Raw genomic sequence first — 11,965 nt, 5'->3', positions numbered from 1 at the left:
AAAATCTCAATTTTTTGAGCCAAAATCTCAAAAAAAATTTATCGGCACTATCTTTCTTTTTCTACCAGGTTAAATACAAAAAATTTGGATTTTCTGGGTTGTATTTCTTTATCTACTTGGGACTAAATACAAGTTGGACTAAAATGTCAATGTGAAAAAATAAAAATAAAAGAGCTCATGTAGGCTACAACCCATGTGGGCTGACATGTGGTTCCGCCCTTGCAAATTGACGCTTGCGCCCACAAAATATATATATATATATATATTTTAAAATCAAATTCCATATTCTTATACTGTCTCCATTAAATTTATGCAAATTTATAAAGTGGAGTATTATTCCCACTCCAAAAATTATTTCTCCCACTCCACTTTTTTAATTTCTTATCTTATCTTACAAATTTACCCTTACTTAATTACTCCTCATTTAACTTAGACTAAAATGGCCTTTCATAATCTTAAGCAATAATATTTTCCTTCTTACACTTTGTTTTATTTCTTCTCATCATCTGTCTCATTTTGCTTTCTTTGACCATGGAAGAAAATCACAGCCTCCACAATTTAGAGAGTAATGATGAAGTTGATCAAATAATACAATTAAGGATTTCAAAAGATATTGAAGAAATTTTGTACGAAGATTGTTATCAATCGTTAACGAATTGTAAGTATTGTATCTTTCAATTTTTTGCTTTGTGTTTGTTATTATTATATATTATTATTATTATAATAATAATTATTATTATTATTATTTCTTGTTTTTGTTTTTGTTTTTTTGGAACGATAATCTTGCTATTGAAATTCAACCATGATATTGAGATTAAAAAAAACTTTAATGCAAAAGTTTTGGTGATATGAGATATTTTTTGTTTAAAATTCAACTTAATTAGTAGTTTATTTGAGATTAATTGATAACGTAAGGAAATTTAGATTTGTGAGACTAAATTGAATTTGCTAAATGGAAGCAAGAATTACTCAAATTTGTGAGCACGAAAATCAGTAACATTCACATAGATTTCACTTTTAGAGATAAAGAATTGATTTTACATGTATTAATTTTTTTGTTACCGGAGATTTATTAATCCCATTCTTCACATTAAGATGCACAACATATACATTTTTTATAGTTGATAATCACAATAAGCAGAAAATATATAAATAATGGTGTCATCCATCTCGAATTTCTTTAGCTCCCAAATCTGAATATGATTTATATTTTGTAATATAAACAATTTCTTTAGCTCCCAATTTTTTCTTGGTCAGGCAATTCTAATATCAAACAAAAAGGGATGGCTGAAGTTGTGCTAGGGAAAGAAATACAAAGTGAGCAAAATAACTGTGTTGAAGGTTTCAATGCTTTTCTTTGCTTATCAAGTAAAAATTTTGAATGTCGTGAAGAGCTTCAAGAAAGCTTTCGGAAGGCTGCTCTTGAACAAGGATATGTACTAGTCATCAGAAGATCTAAACCAAAATATTATGTCGTTGTTGGTTGTGATAGAGGAGGAACTTACCAACCTATTCCAGTGGAGAATAGGAAAAGATTAGGCACGGAAACTCGCCTCATAAATTGTCCATTTGAAATATAGGGTAAAAAGTGTAGTAGCCCAGTTCCAATTTACAAGATTAATTGCTTAATTATATTTTATTAACAAGAGCATAAGTTAAGATCAAGAACACATGACATGAGTAGCTCGGGTCGGTCATGAGTAGCTCGGGTCGGTCATGGTTGTTCAACAATAGCTCGGGCATTGAGCAAGAGCTCGGGCTTGGAGCTAGGGCTCGGGAATGTGTTAGTGATTGGCTCGGGTCGGGGCTTAGGGTGCTCAAGAAAGTGATGTGCAAGGCCAGGGTAGTGTTCGGTCATGGGAAGAACACATGGTATTCAGGTCGGAAATGGACACGTGGCTGGAGCTATAACACGATTAGTGTCCTGCTCATGCACTCGATTGACACCTGTCCCGGCTCATCCTCTATAAATAGAAGTCGAGGGTTCAGTCATTTTACACCATTTCATCTCACTTCTTAGTTCTACTCGGACCAAGGAGTAGCTCGGGAGCTCGGAAAGAGTAGCTCGGGAGTTCGGGAAGGAGTAGCTCGGGGCTTGACCAGGAGCAGTTCAGGTCGGGCTTGACCAGGAGCAGTTCAGGTCGGGCTTGAAGGGAGAGGACAGGTCGGGTCAGTCTTGAGACCAGGTCGGGTTGGGACTTGAACCTAAGGCAGCTAGGGGTTGTCTTCTTCCAGCTTAGTTCAGACTTTGGTGTTAGGTACGATAGTACTGTTCGAGATATCCTGACTGAGTATGCATGTATTATGTGACTGCATGATTTATATGTCATTGATTTATGCTTCATTCATCTGCATATTGAGCTATCTCATTCGAGATGTATATTAGTAGGGTTGTACCCTATCCTGTTAGTGGATGGACTTCCATCGATTTGGGTCCGGCATATCCACTGGTATATTGGTATGGGAGCCACCTCCTGCAGCGACGGCACAGCGTGCTACATACCAGGGCCCGGTCTGTCTCTGTTATCTGATCTTTGACCTCGAGTTATAGGGAGTTCACTTTGCATGCATGTATACTCATACTCTCATACTGTAGCGACCCAACCCGGATCCACTACCTAATCAGATTTAGGAGCATAATTGAGCAATATCGGAAGCTCCGATCAGGAACGGAGCTTCCGATCGATGTCTATAAATATAGGTGCGAGGGCTTCATTTCAAAGCGCACCGAGTTCCTCTCCTTCACCCACGTGGCTCTATTTAGGACTTTGGGTACTCTTATTTTAGAGTTGAAGTATGAAACATATTTTAGTATAGTCAGACAGTGTCTGACATAGTAGTAGAGTAGTGCTCGTGTAGCGGAGCAGTGCTCGAGACTGTGGAGCTGCAGCAGGGGTGTGCCCCTAGTTGCAGGATAGTCGCCATCAGTGGGCTGACGACGGACGCAGGTATAGCTATGGTCTCCTTAAATTATTTAGGAGTATGCAATAGCTTAGTTAAGGCTTTTAGAGCTTATTGAATGATGCATGGGTATTTTGCATTGTAGAATTGATGATAGGCTTGGAACCTAGGGTGGGACTTCTAGGAACTGCCTGTAGTGAGGTACGTAAGTACTGACTGAGATGGCCAGCATGATATATATTGTATGTGTTGCATGAGTATGTGCTACTTGTTTTTACCATGTTTTTATGGCTTTAGCACATGCATGTTTTTACGGAGACTGCATCCAGTACGATGTGAGTCTAGACAGTTTCCATCAGTTGAGGCGTTTCTTCCTGAGGATTCGTGTCTGGGGACACTCAGCCCCTGGTTTTGCTATCACTAGGAGCGACCACGACGGTGGAGCAGACGCTATAGTCGATAGGAGAATATGAGAGCGGCACCGCAGACTAGCTATCTGGCACAGCCCTGCATATTCTTGGCGCCCTGAGTTATTGTTTAAACCCTTGTTTTAAATACACTTATGTGCTGCATATATTATATATATCATTGCTTATGTATTGAGCTTAGAGTTCACGTCCAGTCTTTTCTGTGTATCTGGACACCCCATTCGACGGGGCAGGTGTAGGTGCAGGATTGTGCACCAGGAGCTTGGAGTAGCCAGTGACCAGTGAAGACAGCAGGATTAGCTGTAGGTTTTTGCCCTTTAGGCTTAGTTATTCGATTGGGTTGTATAATCGAATTTATTTAACCGGTTGTATTCTACCGGTCTGCTTTTCTTTAAGTCTTCCGCAGTAATTTCTTTAATGCATGTTCAATTATGATCCTAACTCTGATTAGGTAGTGGATCCGGGTTGGGTCGCTACACGTACTGAGCTTTTTATGCTCACGTCTCGTACTTTGTATTTCTGGACACCCTATTCCATGGGGCAGGTTTGCGATTGGACGAGGCGGGTGGTTCCAAGAGGGGCTAGGCAGCGGTTGTTCAGCTGGAGCTTCGCTTAGGTTTTTATTTCTGTTGTTATCGGATTGATACAGCTTTTCGATATGGTTGTATAATCTAATTGGATTTTTACAGATTCCTTGCCTTGGGATTGTAGTATTTGTAATGTTTTCGCAGTTTATTCTGATATCTGTTTAATTAAGTTAATTGCATGCCTAAGTTCTGTTTAGTAGGTGATCCGGGTAAGGGTAACTACAAAAAGAAAGATGGTGTTTGGAAAATATACATTAAGAATTTGTCACACAATCATGAGCCTTCAAGTGATTTATCAGGTCATCCTATGTGTCGTCGATTTTCTGAAGATGATATGCATATGATTAGAACAATGTCAATGACTGGTTCTGCTCCAAGGGAAATTCTTACATCACTTCGACAAAGTAAACCGTCACTTCAAGCTATCTCAAGAACTGTGTATAATGCAAGATTCAAGATAATAAAGGAGGAGTTGAGAGGGCGAACGATGATTGAAGCTTTGTTGGAAGAACTTGGTGAAAATAGCTTCATCTATGATATAGAGTTTGAAAAAGATAATTACTTCACTCGCTTGTTCTTCTCGCATCCAAGCTCAATGATTTTGACAAAGACCTTCCCAAATGTCTTTAATATGGACTGCACTTATAAGACTAACAAATACTGCATGCCACTTCTTGATGTTATTGGAATTTCAAGTTTTAATACATCATTTTATTCATGTTTAGTGTTTTTGTGTAAGGAGGAGGAAGAAGACTACATTTGGGCATTAGAAAGATTCAAGACAATTCTGGACGTTGATGAAGGTCCAAAAGTAATTGTTACTGATAGAGAATTAGCATTAATGAATGCTATTTGCAAGGTATTCCCCATGACGACACATCTCTTGTGTGTATGGCATATAGAAAAAAATATTCTAGCAAAATGCAAGAAGTTGTTTGACAAGAAAGAAGATTTTGACAAGTTTTTGTCAAGTTGGACTGATATAGTATATTCACTTGATGAACCAAGCTTTGATAAAGGATGTAAGGCCCGGGATTATTGGATTTAATTCGAGATTATTTAATTTTAATCTGAGTATATTTAATTTGGGAATATTTAGAATTTTGATTTAAATTCTAATATTCTTAAATTATATCGGATTGAAATTGAATTAAAATAAGGGTTGAGGATCGAATTGCAAATATTGAAGAATTGAGGGACTAAAATGAAATTTGGCTTGAATATATCTGAATTTGAATTGAATAGTCAGCATGTTCACGTGTACTTTGCTTAGTTACTTCAAAAATTCAGAGCAAAACACCGAGACCTCATTTTCTCTTGAAATTTGATTTTTGTCTGAATTTAATTTCGAGCATAGTTCCGGAATCCTTGCAACGAGGGCTTCGATTTGGTGTAAGTTTTCTTACCTTTCAATCATGTTTGAAGATTGAGATATGCTACAGATCAGAATTCATTTATGTATGCATGTTTTTGAGATTATTTGTTGTATCGTATCGACACCGGCTCGACGAACGGTTATTGTTTTGAGTTCTTATGATTTCCAGCTGGTGGTTCGACCTATATATAGCTGTTGGTATGCTGATTTTTTTATGTTAATATGCTGATATATATGGTGTATGATTGTTGGATCGAAGTCGATATTGTTTCGGTTACCGATTTTTAGTCGCTACGCCGTCGGTTGATGATTTTAAGCCGTTTTGATATCTTGTTGATTGAGCTGAGTTTGATATGATGTTTTGCTGATATATTGAGCTTATGTTCACCTTTTTTCAGCCTGTCAAGAGAGTGACGACGTCAAGAAGTTTGATTTCAAATCGAAGAAGAAATGAGCTAGGTTGAGGTTGATTTGTTTGTGCAGATTGAATGAAATTTGAGTTATGAATTTGAATAAAGTTGATATATGAGTTCTTGATATTATATTTCAGATTTGAAGTATTTCAAGAACCGAGAAGAAAACGAAAGGTATAATATGACATCGCAAGTCAGGGATTTGAAACTCGAGAATGAAGTTTCTTGAGTTGTCCCGCCAAAATCACATACTTGTTTATTGCTTGTATTTAGATTATTAATGTTGTCGATCCATATCAAGTAGTGGATCTTTATTTGATATGATATGATATGAGATATGAGTTGATTCTTATGCCAAGGTCTGAGGCGACCTTATTTTCGAGTCTGATGAGACGACGATAGATGGATATCCATGTCAAGATCGTATACGAATCTTGATGGCAAAGAGTGTGATAGGAATCAATTCTTTATATATGCGTTTACTCTATTCTTGAGTTGAAATGTTTAGAGTCGATATGTTTTTATTTAACGCGTATATATGTTGATTATACTGAGATTGTATTCTCACCGGATGTTCCCGGCTGCTGTCTTATTTTGTATGTGTGCATGACAACAGATGGGGCAGGAGCTGGCCAAAGTCACCGAGGGTAGCTCATGCAAGAGGATAAATATGTGTACTCGGGTTGTGTAGCTGATTTGGTGAATTTAGAAGACTAGCAAGCATGTTAGAAACACTTATGAATGTTGTTCTTGAGAAGTTGATGAACACCTTGTATAGTTTTATGCTTTTGTTGGATTCCTAATGGTTGGTTTGATGTATCAACTTGTTATGAACATGTTTAGATCTTGTTCTATGTATGTCTACATGTTTTGGGACATCATTATGTTGGATTGGAGGGGTTTAAAGGATCAAATTTTTCTGTAAAAAACCAGAGCAAAAGACTGCCCAGAGTTGTACTCGGTCTGCTCTTTTTGGCAGACCGAGTGCAGTCCATTTTTCCTCAACCCGAGAGTTGGGTTAGGGGGGAGGGGGGGAACGATCTGCTCTTTTTGACCGACCCCGCGCACCCCCCTTTGAAAAAAAAATTTTGTTTGATCTTATTCCTTTCTTTGTTAATTAATGATTTTTAATTACTAATTGCCCTAAGAATGAGATTAGCAATCCGAGGCCCCACAGAGGATGACATCTCTTTGAGATTCAATACAAGGATAAGCCAATAACTGTTGATTATATAAAAAATAATTGGCTTTCCTATAAACAGAGGTTCGTCTTTGCATGGACTGAAAAGTGTTTGCATTTTGGGAATTATGTGACATCAAGGGCTGAGGGTGCTCATGCAATGCTCAAGAAATACCTTCAAGTTTCAACTGGTAACTTGCGCCATGTGAAAGAAAAAAATATGCCTTGCAATTGAGAACCAAATTAAAGAAATCAAGGCCCTTCTCCAAAAAAAAAAAATCCGTACGCCTCACTGTTTTTGAAATATCCTAGAACTTCTACTGAATATTTTTTTTTTTACTCTATGATAATAAAACAATGGATATAAACATATATATATGCCCATACATATATATATCATACTTAAAAATAACTTTACTTAATTTAAAAATACAAATACACAAAAGATACAATAAAAGTACACGCATGCAATTAAATACTTAAAAATAATTACTAAATAATAATTTATAAGAATGCCATAATAAAACTCCTAAATAATATTTCTTTCCCAAATATTCATGAAAACTTAGAAAATAAATACTTAAATCTAAAATTCATGCATATACTGAAAATCTATAATAATAAAACATATGCGGAAATAAATGTTCTAGTCTCAACATAAAATTCATCTTAGAGCAATGGTCACGGGTACTAGCCGCCTGGATACTCATACGCCATCGCCGCCAGTCGTGAACACATTAATTTCATTAACATTCTGCTCACCTGCACCATTTAAATCTAGTGAGCCTAGAGGCTCAGCACATTCTATCCTTACATAACAAAATGAAACCACACACAAGCACACATCATATAAAATACGTGAATAATAATTATACGTGCATGATCTTAAAATTATATGCATATAAACATAAATAAATAATCATACTGATTTATCATAATGCTAAACATGTATCATCATACTTAATAAATCTCATAAAATAACTTATCATGAATTCTTAGTTCTCAACAGGTCGTATCCATGTCGGTGGCATCATACTGAGCGATTGATCAATCTATAAACAACCGTACGTGGCGGTGGAATTTTCACCTCTGTGCTGCCACTTCACCAGCCCTCTCAGCTGGATCCATAAGCTCATCATACATAAACATCATTAGGAAGGTCACCGGGCCCAGGTATCCCGGCCTCCAACCACATCACTTTCCACCTTCACTTCAACTTCCATAAAAATATATTTTTCTTAACATGCAATTAAACTTATCATAAAAATTCTTAATGATGCATGAACATAAAAATTCTCATTATTTCTTTATTTTCATGAAAATTTGTCCGTAAATATATATTTAATTTATTTTCTTAAAAATCATACTATATATCTAATAAAAATGCATGCATGAATTAAATATATATTTATGGACATTTATTTTTCCAAAAACTTGTTCGAGCTGCTGACCACTTAACTTAAACCCATAAATTCCTAGACTGACTCAAAAACCCAAAAGCCCAACCTGACTTGGCCCATTAAGCTTCATGGGCCCCCAGGTCCATGAGAAAATAATGGGCTCACTTAAAATATAAATTTAAGTCCATTAACTAATTAACTTAAAATTAAATTAATAAAATTATTAACTAACCATTAACTTATAAATTAGACCGATAAAATTACCAAACCCGACACAACCTGGCCCAATAATTCTCATGTATCACACGACCCATGACAAATTAGTGGGCTCACCTCAAAAATTATTAAAGCCCATTATATTAATTCAATTAATTAATTTGTCAATCTCAACTCATTAATTAACTACTTAAACTCTTATTTAATTAAAATAAAATACTCAAGCCCAAATAATAAAAATCTAGACCCGGACTAAAATTATTTGATCCATTAAATTTAAGACCCGACCCGGACCCAAAAACAAAAGCCCGACCCGTTTAAAACCTAAAGAAAAGAAAAACACTACCTAACCCATTACATCTCACGTGAGCAGCCCCTTTCCTCCTTGCTACTGCCTAGTTCCGGCCACCCATGGCCGGAGAGCCGCTGGAAGGACATCCCCAGGGTCCTGCCGGACCGACCAGACCACGCCCTGGTCCAGCCAGCCCCCTAACCGAGCAACCGATCCCATCTTTTCTCCATTGCTGCGCAGACTGCGCAGCCCACAAACCATGAACTTTATGACCAGCTCCGGCCACCACCGGCCGGAGCCCCGACGACTGGACCCTCCCAAGGTCCAGTCACAACACGTGACCCAGCCCTGGCCCGAGCCAAGCCATGCATGGCTCAGCCAAGGCCCCTAAATCCCGTACTAAAATCTGCTCGCCTAGCTGCTGTCAAAGCCCATTCTTGCATGGTTCCAGCTGCTTCCAGCCCTGAACCAGCCTTCCAAACCCGACCCTAAGGACCCAAGATCAGACCCCTAGCCCTTGGTCAGCCCCTCGAACCAGCCTTAAGCAGAAATCACAAAAGAAACCGGCCATGCACATGAAAAACGTGAGTAACTTCATGATCTTCAAAGAACTTAGTTCAAAACTTAAGTATCATGCATTAACAGAACATTCATGCTAAAAAAATATTTGTATATGATTTAAACGGTGTTCAAAGATGGATTCAAAACGTGCCTTGAGAATTATTTGGATGAAACGACGTAAACGACGCGTATCGGGCTCGCCGGGATGAATGAATCTTCTAAATAACCCAAAAACTTTTAACGCTCGGCTATGGGGCTAAGAAATATCTGATGGAACAATGAAGATGGTGGAGAAGAGGGTGATGGAGGCGGCTAGGGGATACGATCGTAGGTTTGGGAGGGATCTTGGGTAGATACTTAGGATAAACTAGGTTAGTTAATTAATAAATAATTAGGATAGATAAATACTATAATTTAAACTTAAAATAAATAAATGATAATTTGCTAAAAACTTAATAATCCCGAAATAATAAAATAGGAGATTTTTAAAGGTTAATAAAAGTAATTAAAATAACTTATTTTGGGTAAAAACTAGCACATAAATAAATATATATATATATATATATACCATAATTTTCTTCAAATTATACCTTAAAATAATATTTTAAGGCTCTTAAAAATCTCATTAAATATTTTGGGTGAAAACAACATCTCATCCGTTCACGGTCCCGCCTACGTGATCATAAAATAAACTTTCTCAAATAAATTCATAAATCACATCATACAAATTTAAATGCCGAAATAATATTTAAAACATGCAAATAAATCAATTAATTTAAATAATCACTCATAAAAATAATTTAACACATTTTCACATTATTATAAAACTATAAAATCCCCTAGTTATGCATGCGAATTTACGTGACGAATTTCTGGGCGTTACAATTCTCTCCCCCTTAAATGGAATTTCGTCCTCGAAATTGAAACAAACTCTAGGCAAGAACAAGTTTCCTCGTGTAGTTCCGAATCGAGCAATCCAAATGCGACAAATTTAATGCGTTAAATAAAATTACCCATGATGCGCAAAGTATCCGGTACTGCTTCCTCCGCCTGCATCACATAGACTCGTCCCGTAGCATTCTTCTTGGGACAGTGCAGCATAATGTGTCCCGGTTCCTTGCAATGGTAGCACATGCCTGATCCCTTCATGCACGGCCCTGGATGGGGCTTCTGGCATTTCTGGCAGAGAGGTAGTATTTCTGCACGAGGAACGATAACTCCTTGCATGCGAATTTACGTGACGAATTTCTGGGCGTTACAATTCTCTCCCCCTTAAATGGAATTTCGTCCTCGAAATTGAAACAAAATCTAGGCAAGAACAAGTTTCCTCGTGTAGTTCCGAATCGAGCAATCCAAATGCGACAAATTTAATGCGTTAAATAAAATTACCCATGATGCGCAAAGTATCCGGTACTGCTTCCTCCGTCTGCATCACATAGACTCGTCCCGTAGCATTCTTCTTGGGACAGTGCAGCATAATGTGTCCCGGTTCCTTGCAATGGTAGCACATGTCTGATCCCTTCATGCACGGCCCTGGATGGGGCTTCTGGCATTTCTGGCAGAGAGGTAGTATTTCTGCACGAGGAACGATAGCTCCTTGCTGTCTCAGTGGGTTTGGGCCCTTCGACGGCCCAGTGGCCTGCTTCTTTGCATCCTGCTGTGGATACGACTCGTGGTACGATGGTTGGAACTGCCTCTTCCTCTGCTGCTCCCTCAAGATCTCCTTCCTACCATCCTCGGATCGTAGTGCCCTACTCACCGCTGCCTCATAAGTGGTGACGTCCATCATGCGTACATCATGCTTGATGTCCGCCCTAAGTCCATCGATGAACTGTCTCATCTTCTCCTGCGTACTATCAGCAATCAGGGGCACAAAATGACACCCCCTCTCGAACTGCTTGATATACTCAACCACCGTCTTGTCCCCCTGCCGGAGACTCATGAACTCCCAAATCATTCGTCTGCGCACATCCTCAGTAAAATATTTGGCAAAGAACATCCGCTTGAACTCCTCCCACGTCAAAGTCTGTGGGTTCACACCTCGAACTGCGCCCTCCCACCAAAGGGCTGCATCATCTTTCATCATGTACACCGCGCACTTTACTTTATCGGCATCAGTGAGTCCCATATAAGCAAATATGGTCTCCAAGGAACGGATCCACCCCTCAGCCACGAGTGGATCAGCGGAACCAGAAAACTCCTTCGGTCCTTTCTTCTGAAACCGTTCCGCAACGTCCTCGTCATGTGTAAGTCGGGGTCGTGCTGCATGTTGCTCCAACAGTGCGGTGATCCCTGTCATCATATTAGCACTAGCCTGCTCCAGTGCTGTGAGCGAATTTTGCTGAGGAGGAGTTGGAGGATTCCCGCGTCGGTTCATCTGTCTAGGAGGCATACTGCACCACCACATATTCCCCCCCGTAAATCGCAATGCATAACTAATATTTTTGACTTTAAGACTGTCGTAACTTTAAATTCTTTTTTTCATAAATCATTAAAAATATAACTCCTGTGTCCCATGCATAAATCATAATTTAAAACACTTAAAACTTACAGACTGGCAGTGCGGCTTCTGAGCTCCGAGAAGCAGACTAGTCACCCTCCAAGGACCATGG

The 11,965-nt window shown here is 38.5% G+C and overlaps 1 long non-coding RNA gene across 2 annotated transcripts; it reads left to right on the top strand.

Moving 5' to 3' along the window:
- Positions 1-479: 479 nt before the first annotated feature.
- Positions 480-6,426, top strand: LOC140894311 (uncharacterized). Of its 2 annotated transcripts, XR_012153781.1 has the most exons (5): positions 480-658; positions 1,258-1,317; positions 5,690-5,756; positions 5,842-5,878; positions 6,321-6,426. It is a non-coding gene; the product is annotated as an uncharacterized lncRNA (long non-coding RNA). The 2 variants fall into 2 exon arrangements; XR_012153780.1 differs by lacking the exons at positions 5,690-5,756; positions 5,842-5,878; positions 6,321-6,426 and adding an exon at positions 3,874-3,926.
- Positions 6,427-11,965: the final 5,539 nt, after the last annotated feature.

This window comes from Henckelia pumila, chromosome 4, assembly GCF_033568475.1.
Source record: "Henckelia pumila isolate YLH828 chromosome 4, ASM3356847v2, whole genome shotgun sequence".
NCBI classification, from domain to species: domain Eukaryota; kingdom Viridiplantae; phylum Streptophyta; class Magnoliopsida; order Lamiales; family Gesneriaceae; genus Henckelia; species Henckelia pumila.
Note: the sequence above shows the minus strand (reverse complement) of the source record. Positions and strands in the feature narration are given on the sequence as shown.